Source organism: Gekko japonicus, unplaced genomic scaffold (genome assembly GCF_001447785.1).
Source record: "Gekko japonicus isolate JY-2015 unplaced genomic scaffold, Gekko_japonicus_V1.1 scaffold257, whole genome shotgun sequence".
Lineage (NCBI taxonomy): Eukaryota > Metazoa > Chordata > Lepidosauria > Squamata > Gekkonidae > Gekko > Gekko japonicus.
Window position 1 is genome coordinate 150,551 of NW_015171509.1, and position 9,830 is coordinate 160,380.

Consider the following 9,830-nt stretch of genomic DNA (forward strand, 5'->3'; position numbering starts at 1 on the left):
TCCACACGCTCCAAAATCAGTTCGCTCTCTGATCTGTCATTCAGAGGGTCTCCCTATCCACTGGCTGCTTTGCCTGAGTCCTGCCTCCAACATTCTAAACATTTTGCTAATCCTCTCCCCCCCATAGCCAGTCAGAACACAGAGGTTATTTGCATATGCAGCCTCATTGGCCTCTGCCTCGGAACACAGAGGTCGTTTGCATATGCAACTTGATTGGCTTTTGCCTCTAACATTCTAAACAGTTTTGCTGTTCTGAGGTAAAATGTGTCCAATCTCCAGGTGAGGGCTGAAGATCACTCAGAATTGCAACTGCTTTCCAGATGGCAGAGATCTGTTCCCCTGGAGAAAATGGTGGGCTCTGTATCCTTATATACTGCTGAGTGGTTCACTTCCCATTGACTTTGGCTGAGGTGACAATGGGTGCCAGCCCTGGTGGGAAAGTGACCTTCCGCAGTTACCTGGAAGAAGAGACAGAGGCTGGCCAGATGATGGTGACAGAGCTGTGTTTGAGTGAGGATGAGTTCCAGGTCTTCCACGTCAAGCAGGAGACACAAATCACTTTCTGCCTTAAGGAATTTCGGGGTCTTCTAAGTTTTGCAGAGTCTTCAAATCTTTCCCGCTTATATACATTCGAACCTGATTGGCCGCTTAAGTCTTGGACTTCAATCCTTGTGAGGACTGGAGATCACTCAAAATTACAACTGTTCTTTAGGTAGCAGAGATCAGTTCCTCTGGAGAAAATGGTAGATTCAGTGTCATTATACCCTGCTGAGGTCACCACAGCAAATTGACACTGAGTGTCCAAGGCCGGGGCACCCACCCAGAGCGTCTTTCTAGAGGCTGCTGTATTTATTTCCACAACGGGCCTTTTTCCTAGTAAATAATAATGAGCATAATATTACTTCACCTCTACTCTGTCTCTCCCCCCAGGAGAACCCAAAGCAGCATACATTGTTCTCTTTTCCTCCATGTTGTTCTCACAACAGCCCTGTGAGGGAGGTTAGACTGAAAGTGCTAGCAAGCTTCCATGGCAGGAATGAGGGTTCAAACCCATGTTTACCCAGATCTTAGCCCCCCTTCCAAAGCAGCCCACCTTTCAGGGCTCTTTTCCTCCTTCAAACTGTTCATTGATTCTCTAGTTATTGCCTTTTAAATATTACTTCAGCTCTACTCTGCCTCTCTCCCCACGAAGACCCAAAGCAGCATACATTGTTCTCTTTTCCTCCATGTTGTTCTCACAACAACCCTGTGAGGGAGTTTAGACTGAAAGTGCTAGCAAGCTTCCATGGCATACGTTGGACCCAAAGCAGCATACATTGTTTAGACCTGAATATGACAAAAACAAAATCATGAGTCTGATGTGGCTACCAGCCAGAGTTCAAGGATCAGCTGCACTTTTAGTGATGAAGATGATGAAGAGTCACAGCAGACTACCATGGGAAATACACAGGAGGGTGGAGAGGGAGGGAGAACTGGTAACAGTAGGGTTACCAGCAAATCAGGGCAGGAGCGAGGGAGAGCTGGTGAGTACCAGCAAATCAGGAAGTGAGCAAGGCAAAGCACACGGCACAGTGTGACTTTATGAATTAATTAAAAATAATTTAAAATGTATTTAAAAATATTTCTTGCAGCAAGGCCTTGTGGCCCTACCGTAGCTACAGGCCTGCCCACAGGATCTAAGGAGCACATAAAAATCCCACTACATGCACAAATGTCAGGAATATAAAAAATAAAAACCTACATACAGCATATTTCTGGAAAGTAGACCACACAGGCAGCCTTCAAAAGAGCCCTGCCAAAACACAGGCCTCTGCAGGCATACAAACTTTCCCTTGGTCAAGACATGATTGAAATAATTGCAGCAGTTGTCACTAGGAAACACAGAAGGTATAAACAGAGCACGAGTCCAGTACCAATACAAAGGTGTCATGCAGACAGTGAAGCATATGGATTTTGAATCTGTATGACTCTAGGTAGTATCTTGTGTGGTGTGTGTGTGTGGGGGGGAACAGGCACATGACGATGTCACAAATACAGAATACATTTTCCTGGCTGAGCTCCTGCAGCAATGCTTTCCCCATACTCAAACACTCCTCAAGAGACTGACCACTATCGCTGAGATCACTGGTGATCACAAGTTGAAGTTGGGGAAACAAACATGTACAATGAGGGGTGTACTTAATAAAACAGGAAGGTACACTAGGGAAGGAATGGTTATACTGGAAGTAAGACAATGTTGGATGGCTTCTGGCAAAGTGTTGGAAATACGGCATTTTTAATGTTGGGGTTTTTATATTGTGAGGCATCCTAAACTACTGAAGCGGTCTTCAGTGGTGCAGTCAAAGACGCTATGTAGTAAAGTACAAAAGGAAATGGCATGGAGGCAAAAAGGAAACAATCAGAACTGCCAGGCAATTTTGCCCAAAAATTCCTTCTCGACTACAAGTATGGTATTCATTAGACCAAGGTTGTGAAAGAAAATCCAAGAGAAAATCTCCTGTCTTATCCTTAGGCATGAGTACTTCCACAGGTATAAGTCTCTTATTACTTTATATTCCTACCAAATGTGAAAAAAGTGTACCATAATGTATTCATCAGCTTTACTGTTCTCTGAACTAAAACCAGCCTTTTTTATTTCAGTTCTCATGAATGTAATTTCTTCCTCCTGATGAGGAGTGATGACAATGGATACAAATGACTGCTTGACCATTAAACAAGAGCAAATAATGTTTGCCTTCCCCGCAGGACTCTGGATAACAGAACGTACATGCTCAGTTAGCCATAGAATTGCTTCCCCTACAAATACCCAAATGAATGAAAACTACATTAATAAAAAGTCAGCAAAGCGATAGACCAGAATGAGTTACAGAAAATAAATGGGCAAATACAGATTTATCCATGTAAATGGAAGATTTTCATACATATTTTTGAAGAGGAGAATAAGGGTTGTATAAAACCCTACCAGTTAAGTAATAGCAATCATAACATCTTGGGACTGTTGTGATTAAAAAGATGAAGTAGAATATTCTGCTGGAAACCTCCATGAACATCTGGAACAGACACTGAAAACTTCCAAGCAGTGGGAGGCCCTAGGCATCAAGGCACAAGAGTCATCACAGCCAAGGTGTACCAAGTCACTACGTGATGAAAGCTGCATCCCACCGGGGCAAGGCATCATTCAGTCCATAAATGGTTGCTGTTCAGTAACTCTGAATTGAAATGACTCATATCCCATTGAAAGTCTACCTGCCTGCTTACAGCTCATGATTCTGTAGTAGTAATTACAATTCAAGTGGAATCATAGAATCATTGAGTTGGAAGGGACCTCCAGGGTCATCTAGTCCAACTCCCTGCACAATGCAGGAAATTCACAAATACCTCCCCCTCCACACTCCCAGTCACCCCTGTTCCATGCCCAGAAGATGACAAAAAAAACCCTCTAGGATTTCCAGCCAAACTGAGAGAAAAATGGCTTCCTGACCCCAAACGGCAGGGGGAAATTTTAACCTCCCAGTACAGGCCGTGGCTGGTTTGAAGGTGATCGTTCTCCTTCAAAAGAACTTGCTTCTTATATCAGAATTGTACTGTTTTACTGGCTCTTGTTGTAATAAATTAGATCAAATCAAAAAGAACTTCAGAGGGCGGATCCAAGACAAGAGTAGTGAATTAGAATTCATTCACAAGTTACAGACAATGTACCCTCCTCAATTCTCTTTAGAGAAGAGTTGTCCAGTATACAGCTCATGGGCCAGAACCAGCCTGTCCAACACTCTTATCCAGCCTGTGAGTAACTGTGAGTAACTTTATTGCCAGATGACAGAGGCTGTGCATTTTGTCCCTGTATACTATCCCAGTGCTAATGAGTAATGGGTGGTGGAAGTGGGAGCGCAGGCATCAGGGAGATACTGTAAGGAAATACTGTAAGAATGTTAATGTTTCATGCATGTATATATTTTGAGTAAAAAATAATATCATTAATTTGCCTTTGTCCTTTATAAAGTTTATATCTATGGTACCTGGAACCACATTTTATGGCCCACATGGCCCAGCCCGGCCAGACAAAGTGATGTTTATGTCAGATTCAGCCCTCATGGCAAATTATGTCAGATCCAGCCCTCATGACAAATTAGTTTGACACCTCTGCTATAGGGGCTAATAGCTTGAATATCCCACCCCTTACAGATGTTAATTTGCTCGAATATCTCATTGTATCCTGTGTTAGACCTAGGTTTGCCAACCTCCAGGTAGTTTAAACACAAAAATATACCATGAAAAAACTACTATGACCCTTTTATGACTATATTATCATATCAGTACAATATAAATCAATCACATATATCCAAAATTCATATCTCATGACATTTCCACATTAAGTGATTCAGTCTTCAGTAATTCAGTTTTCAGTAAGGTCAATCCGTAAGTCCAATTCTCAAGTAGAATCAAAGTGCTTTGTGCCATTGGAAAACTTATAATATTTCCTTCAAAAACTTCTAAATTTGTTGAGACGTGGCTATATATTTTTTCTCATAAAGTGGACAGTAGACAGATGAAAGGATACCTCCATTCTTTCTGACAGAGCTTGCCAGCCTATGATTCCATTTCCTTTGTAAACTTTTTCAAAGCCGGAACAGAATATTGTCCTACATGTCCATTCTTCTACATATCTACCAAACGTACATTCAGACAGTGAAATTTTATTCAGCTCTTGCAGCCCACTGGCCTCCTGACCTTTGATCCTTGTTAGCAGCCAGTTCAATTCAAGGTTTCTTTCTGATAGATCTTCATAGTTAAAAATAAAGTTCCCATTAGTTGCATACCTTCTATGTGGTCTCATCTCCATGATATTTAATGAATTTTTATAGATATAGATATTCCAAATAAAGTGAAGATAGACATGTGGTAGAATTATTTCAAAACACTCTGTGCTCTCAAAACATGTCTCTGAATGTAGGAGATGTGCCTTTAAAGTAGTAATGCTGATGAACTTTGAGCAGTAGAGCTCAACACTTCTTTTGTCAGCTTTCTAGTTCAAATAGGGAGGGTGGGAAAGACTAATTGCCACCAACTCCACTAGGAGGTCATACTGTGAAGGCTAGGGTTGTGTCTTTGAAAAGGCATTCTCTGATATACATTTTTTCTCATTGCCTGATGCATTACACTCTGTGACCAATTACTACTCTCCCTTTGGAGATATAAGACTTTTGACTTGGAAAGGAGGGTTAACAGATATGGAAGGGATGGTCACCTGTGTGGTGTGTGCGCATGGGTGTGCGTACACGTAAATGTATTTTGCACATGTCCTCTTCAGACATTCACAAATGCCCATCAGACATTTTCAAGTATTCAGCTCTACAATGAAGGAATTTACCTATAGTTCAAACCAGTGCTACCACTCTTTGAAAATTAACATCTGTCTTCACCCACAGTGAGAGAAAGTGACTGGCTGCCTGATTATCTAGAAAGCTGAGACAAAATATTATGGCAGTATGGTTATTTTATTTTAGGAAGAGAGAAGCTCTCTTGTCCCCTTCTTTTAGCTGGTGGGATATAATGCATCAGGCAATGAGAGCTCACAATCAGGAGAGTGTAATGCATCAGGCAATGAGAAAAAATGTATATCAGAAGTACTGAATGAAGGTGAAGTGTAATCTATTTCTTGATTATTGTTGTGAAGTGAAAAGTAGGGATGGGCACAAACCACAAAAATGCAGTTCAGTTCATGGGTGAACCATGAACTCCACGAACCCAGTCGGCTCACATACGAACTGAACCAGGTGTGCGAGGTTCATGCCCAAAACAGTTGAGCTGTGGGGGCAGCCTGCTTCCATGTCTCAGTTGTTTTGAGCTCTAAACAGATGAGCTGTGAGTTCAGGTGCCCCCGCAGCTCAGCTGTTTCTGATCTAAAAAACTGAGCTGTGAGAGCCCCGTGGCTCAGCTGTTTAGATCAAAAACAGCTGAGCTGGGGGGCAGCCTGCTCCCACAGCTCAGCTGTTTAAAGGGGCTTTCTTGGGCAGCTAGCCCCCAGGGATGCAGACCACACAGCATATGTATGTTCTGGTGTGTTCACTGCTCCTCCCAATTTGGTGTCATCTGCAAATTTAATGAGTAGCCCCTCCATACCCTCATCCAGATCATTTATAAAAAATATTGAAAAGTACTGGGCACATAACCAAGCCCTGTCATCCCACTGGACACCTCCCTCCATTCAGATGAAATGCCATTGACAACTACTCTTTGAGTGTGGTTCTCCAACCAGTTCCCTATCCACCTAACTATCCTAGAGTCCAGTCCACAGTCCTTTCTCTCTGTCCATCCTGTCTCTCTGCCAGTTGAGAGCCAGTTTGGTGTAGTGGTTAAGTGTGCAGACTCTAATCTGGGAGAACAGGGTTTGATTCCCCACTCCTCCACTTGCACCTGGCTGGATGACCTTGGGCAAGTTGTAGTTCTGATAAGAGCTGTTCTTGAAAAAAGAAGTTTCTGTCAAGAGCTCTCTCAGCCCCGCCTGTTGTGTCTGTTGGGGGGAGGAAAAGGGAAAGGAGTTTGTAAGCCGCTCTGAGATTCCTTTGGGTAGTGAAGGCCAGGGAATAAATCCAATCTCTTCTTTTTCTTACTGACAAGTGAAGTCCCTCTTATCCTCAGGGCGAGAAACAAATATGGCACACTCCCTGCTGGTGACTAGAAGTAGGCCCTGAGCATTCATAAAGTGGATTCCTTCCAAGTGAATTCCTTTACTCTAGAATTTCCTTCATGTGTTAATGTAACCTGGAACTTACAGGCCTGACCTAACATCTACTGAAATGAAAAGCTGTAACACATACAGGAATGTAAAAACGTCTTAGCTTCTTACAGGGTCCCCAGGCTAAGAACAGCAGGCCAAGAGCCCTTCGGCTCTCACCCTTCAGCTCATGACAAAGGCTCATACTTCTGACAAGGAGGAGCCTTAGAGTTCAAAGGCCATGGCCCCCACCTCTCAACAGCAACAGCAGAGGTTGGAGCCAACAATCAACACCAGGCAAATGGACCCTCCTTAATCAACAACAATCAGCAACAAACCAGACAAAAGAACCAAACAGAAACCATTCTCCAGCAGGCTACAAGCACCTTCTCACTCTCAAACACTGTCCTCTCACACAGCAACCTCTGTTAACATTCCACAGGAGTTTAGAAAAGACAAAAAAAAACCCAACCCACTCACCTTGCCAGCAGCTCTCTCCTGTGCTCCTTCTCCCAGCCCAGCTGATTCAACTTTATCTCTCATCTAAATGAATAGCTAAGATATATGGGGCGTTCTCTAGTAATTTTGGTACTATAATACACTGTTTGCAGATTTTATCCATATGGTAGTGGCTTTGTGATCAAATGAAAGCGTACAGGGCTAAGATTGCTAAATTACTAAATGTGGGTTATGGCAATGTAATTACTACGTCTCTGGAAATGTTTCTATTAACTATGTCTGACCATTTCCTCTTATATATGATAACTGCAGCCAGGTTACTGCAGCCACTGGACTCAAACTCTGTTCTGAACAATTCCTAATAATTCTTGTTTTATCTTTCTCCTATTTATCTTTGAATAGTTGTTTTCAGCAAGCAGTACATCATATGCATTGCATGATAACCATTACTTTGCATTAACAGTATCCCAATTTCTGAGACATTCTTGGAGGTAAAGACCCTTATAGCAGGGTTGCCATCTCTGGGTTGGGAAATATCTGGAGATTTGGGGAGAATCCGGGGAAGAGCAGGGTTTGGGGAGAGGAGGGACCTCAGCAGGCTATAATGCCATAGTAGAGTTCACCCTCCAAAGCAGCCATTTTGTCCTGGGGAACTGGTCTCTGTAGTCTGGCGCTCAGTTGTAATTCCAAGAGATCTCCAGGCCCCACATGGAGGTTGACAGCACTACCTTATACATGCCTTTGCTAGTCTGACCACATTTTTTTTAACTTACCTTATCTCATGCTTCTAGATGGTTTACACAAAGTGCCTTCCAATAACAGAATCTGTTCAGTATAGCTGCAGCTTAGTGAACCTTGTCTTTTCTCCCTATAGGATTACTTTATAATCTTCCACCTCAGCTGTAACCTCTGAGTCTTTAATATGTTCACTCAGTTGTAAGAGGGCCTACAGTGGATATTTTTGGATTCATATATTTGTGAGGTCATCAGTATGCTGATAATACAGAGCACCGTCTCTCCTTTTTGTTGAAATCCAAGGTGGTGGAAGTTCTAAATCAGTGTCTGTATTATTGTGGGTTGCGAGTAAAATTGATGCAGGAATTAGTGTTCATCCTATCCTAAATTTTTGTGTTCTGTGTATCCTATCTCCTATAGGGAGATGGTTTCTTCCTGTGGAAACCAGGCAGTCCACAAAATCTAGAACTGCCTCCCCCCGGAAGTAAGAATAGTGTCATCCCTATGGATCTTCTTGACTAAGCTGAAGACATTGTTCTTCCAGGAGGCCTTTGTACTGATCATGGGAGGCCATCTGCTTTAGTCTACCTGGTGTTTTTCTTGGTAAATATTGCTACTATTGTAAGGGGGGGTTAATGGTAGCCCTCTTGGGAGACTTTTTGCTTGAAAAGTGGCATACAAAAGCACTAAATGCATGAATCGTTTTTTGAAAAAAATGCAGCTCTACAATTTGTCATTACAGTTGGGCAGTTCTAAAGCTCTTTGGAATTCTGGGATTCCACACGGAGACAGCCTGCAATGGTGGTCAAAGACAGCTTGTCTCCGATTGTCTGTTTTGTCAAGCAATATTCAGCATTAGCAGAGTGCTGGGGAAATTGTTGGTGTAGGATTACAGAGTACAGTTCATGAAGGGCAATAGCTAGGTCCCAGGGTCTCTCTGGTACCAGCTGTGAGTTGATTGCATGCCACAGAGCAAAGCCTGAGAACCCCTGAGACAAGCCTTGACTCCTCAGGGAAGATGCAGAGGGTCTATGGCAGACGAATCATTGTAGAAAAGGTTCTCTGAGGGTAGAGTTTGGACTCCATTGCTGTAACTGAAGTCAACTCACCATGTTTCATTCTCAGACTGCTTTTTTATTAACAACAACAAAAGAAAGAAAATCATCCAAATTTAGGCTCATTTAGACAAGCCTCTCTTGTGCAGATGCTGCTAATTGCCAAGCTGGCTGTATATTCCACCAGCATCTAATTAGCTGTTTAGCACTTTTGCTTGCAAGAGAATGTAATGTTCAAGCAGCTCAGTTGTTAGCACTAAACAGCTAATTATCCAGTTGTGGGGAAGACATGCAGGAGAAGAACACAAACAGCCGATTAACACAAGAAAGCTGATTATTGCTAAACAACTGTTTATTCCATACCCTCTCTGATCTGAATACTCCTCTTTTACAGGAGTCTTCCATGTCCCTCGAGGTTCCTGAGGACATGATATCGCACTGCATTTCACAGGGTCTCACTAAAAGTCGGGTCATTTTAAGGCGGGGAATTTGTTGTCTTTGTGTGCAGTTTATAGTAAGTTACCTATCTACTGGGTTTCTCTGAAGGAAAACATTGTAATGGTGTGTGCAGTTTATAGTAAGTTACCTATCAACTGGGTTTCTTTGGAGGACCAAGGAAAACATTGTAATAGAGAATTATCACAACCTTCCCTTTTTATCACCTTCCACTAAAAAGAACAGAGTTCACCCTGCATCTCAGAAATTGCCTGGACCTGAGTAAGATATCATTTCACTACAGGATAATGTAGCATTTCCTTTAAAGTAAAGGTGCAACTGACAAGGCAATATCAGCAAGGTGAGTCTAGGTTACGAACTAACAAATCATTCTGGAGAACTGGAAGAATAAAAGGTTAATCTTACACACT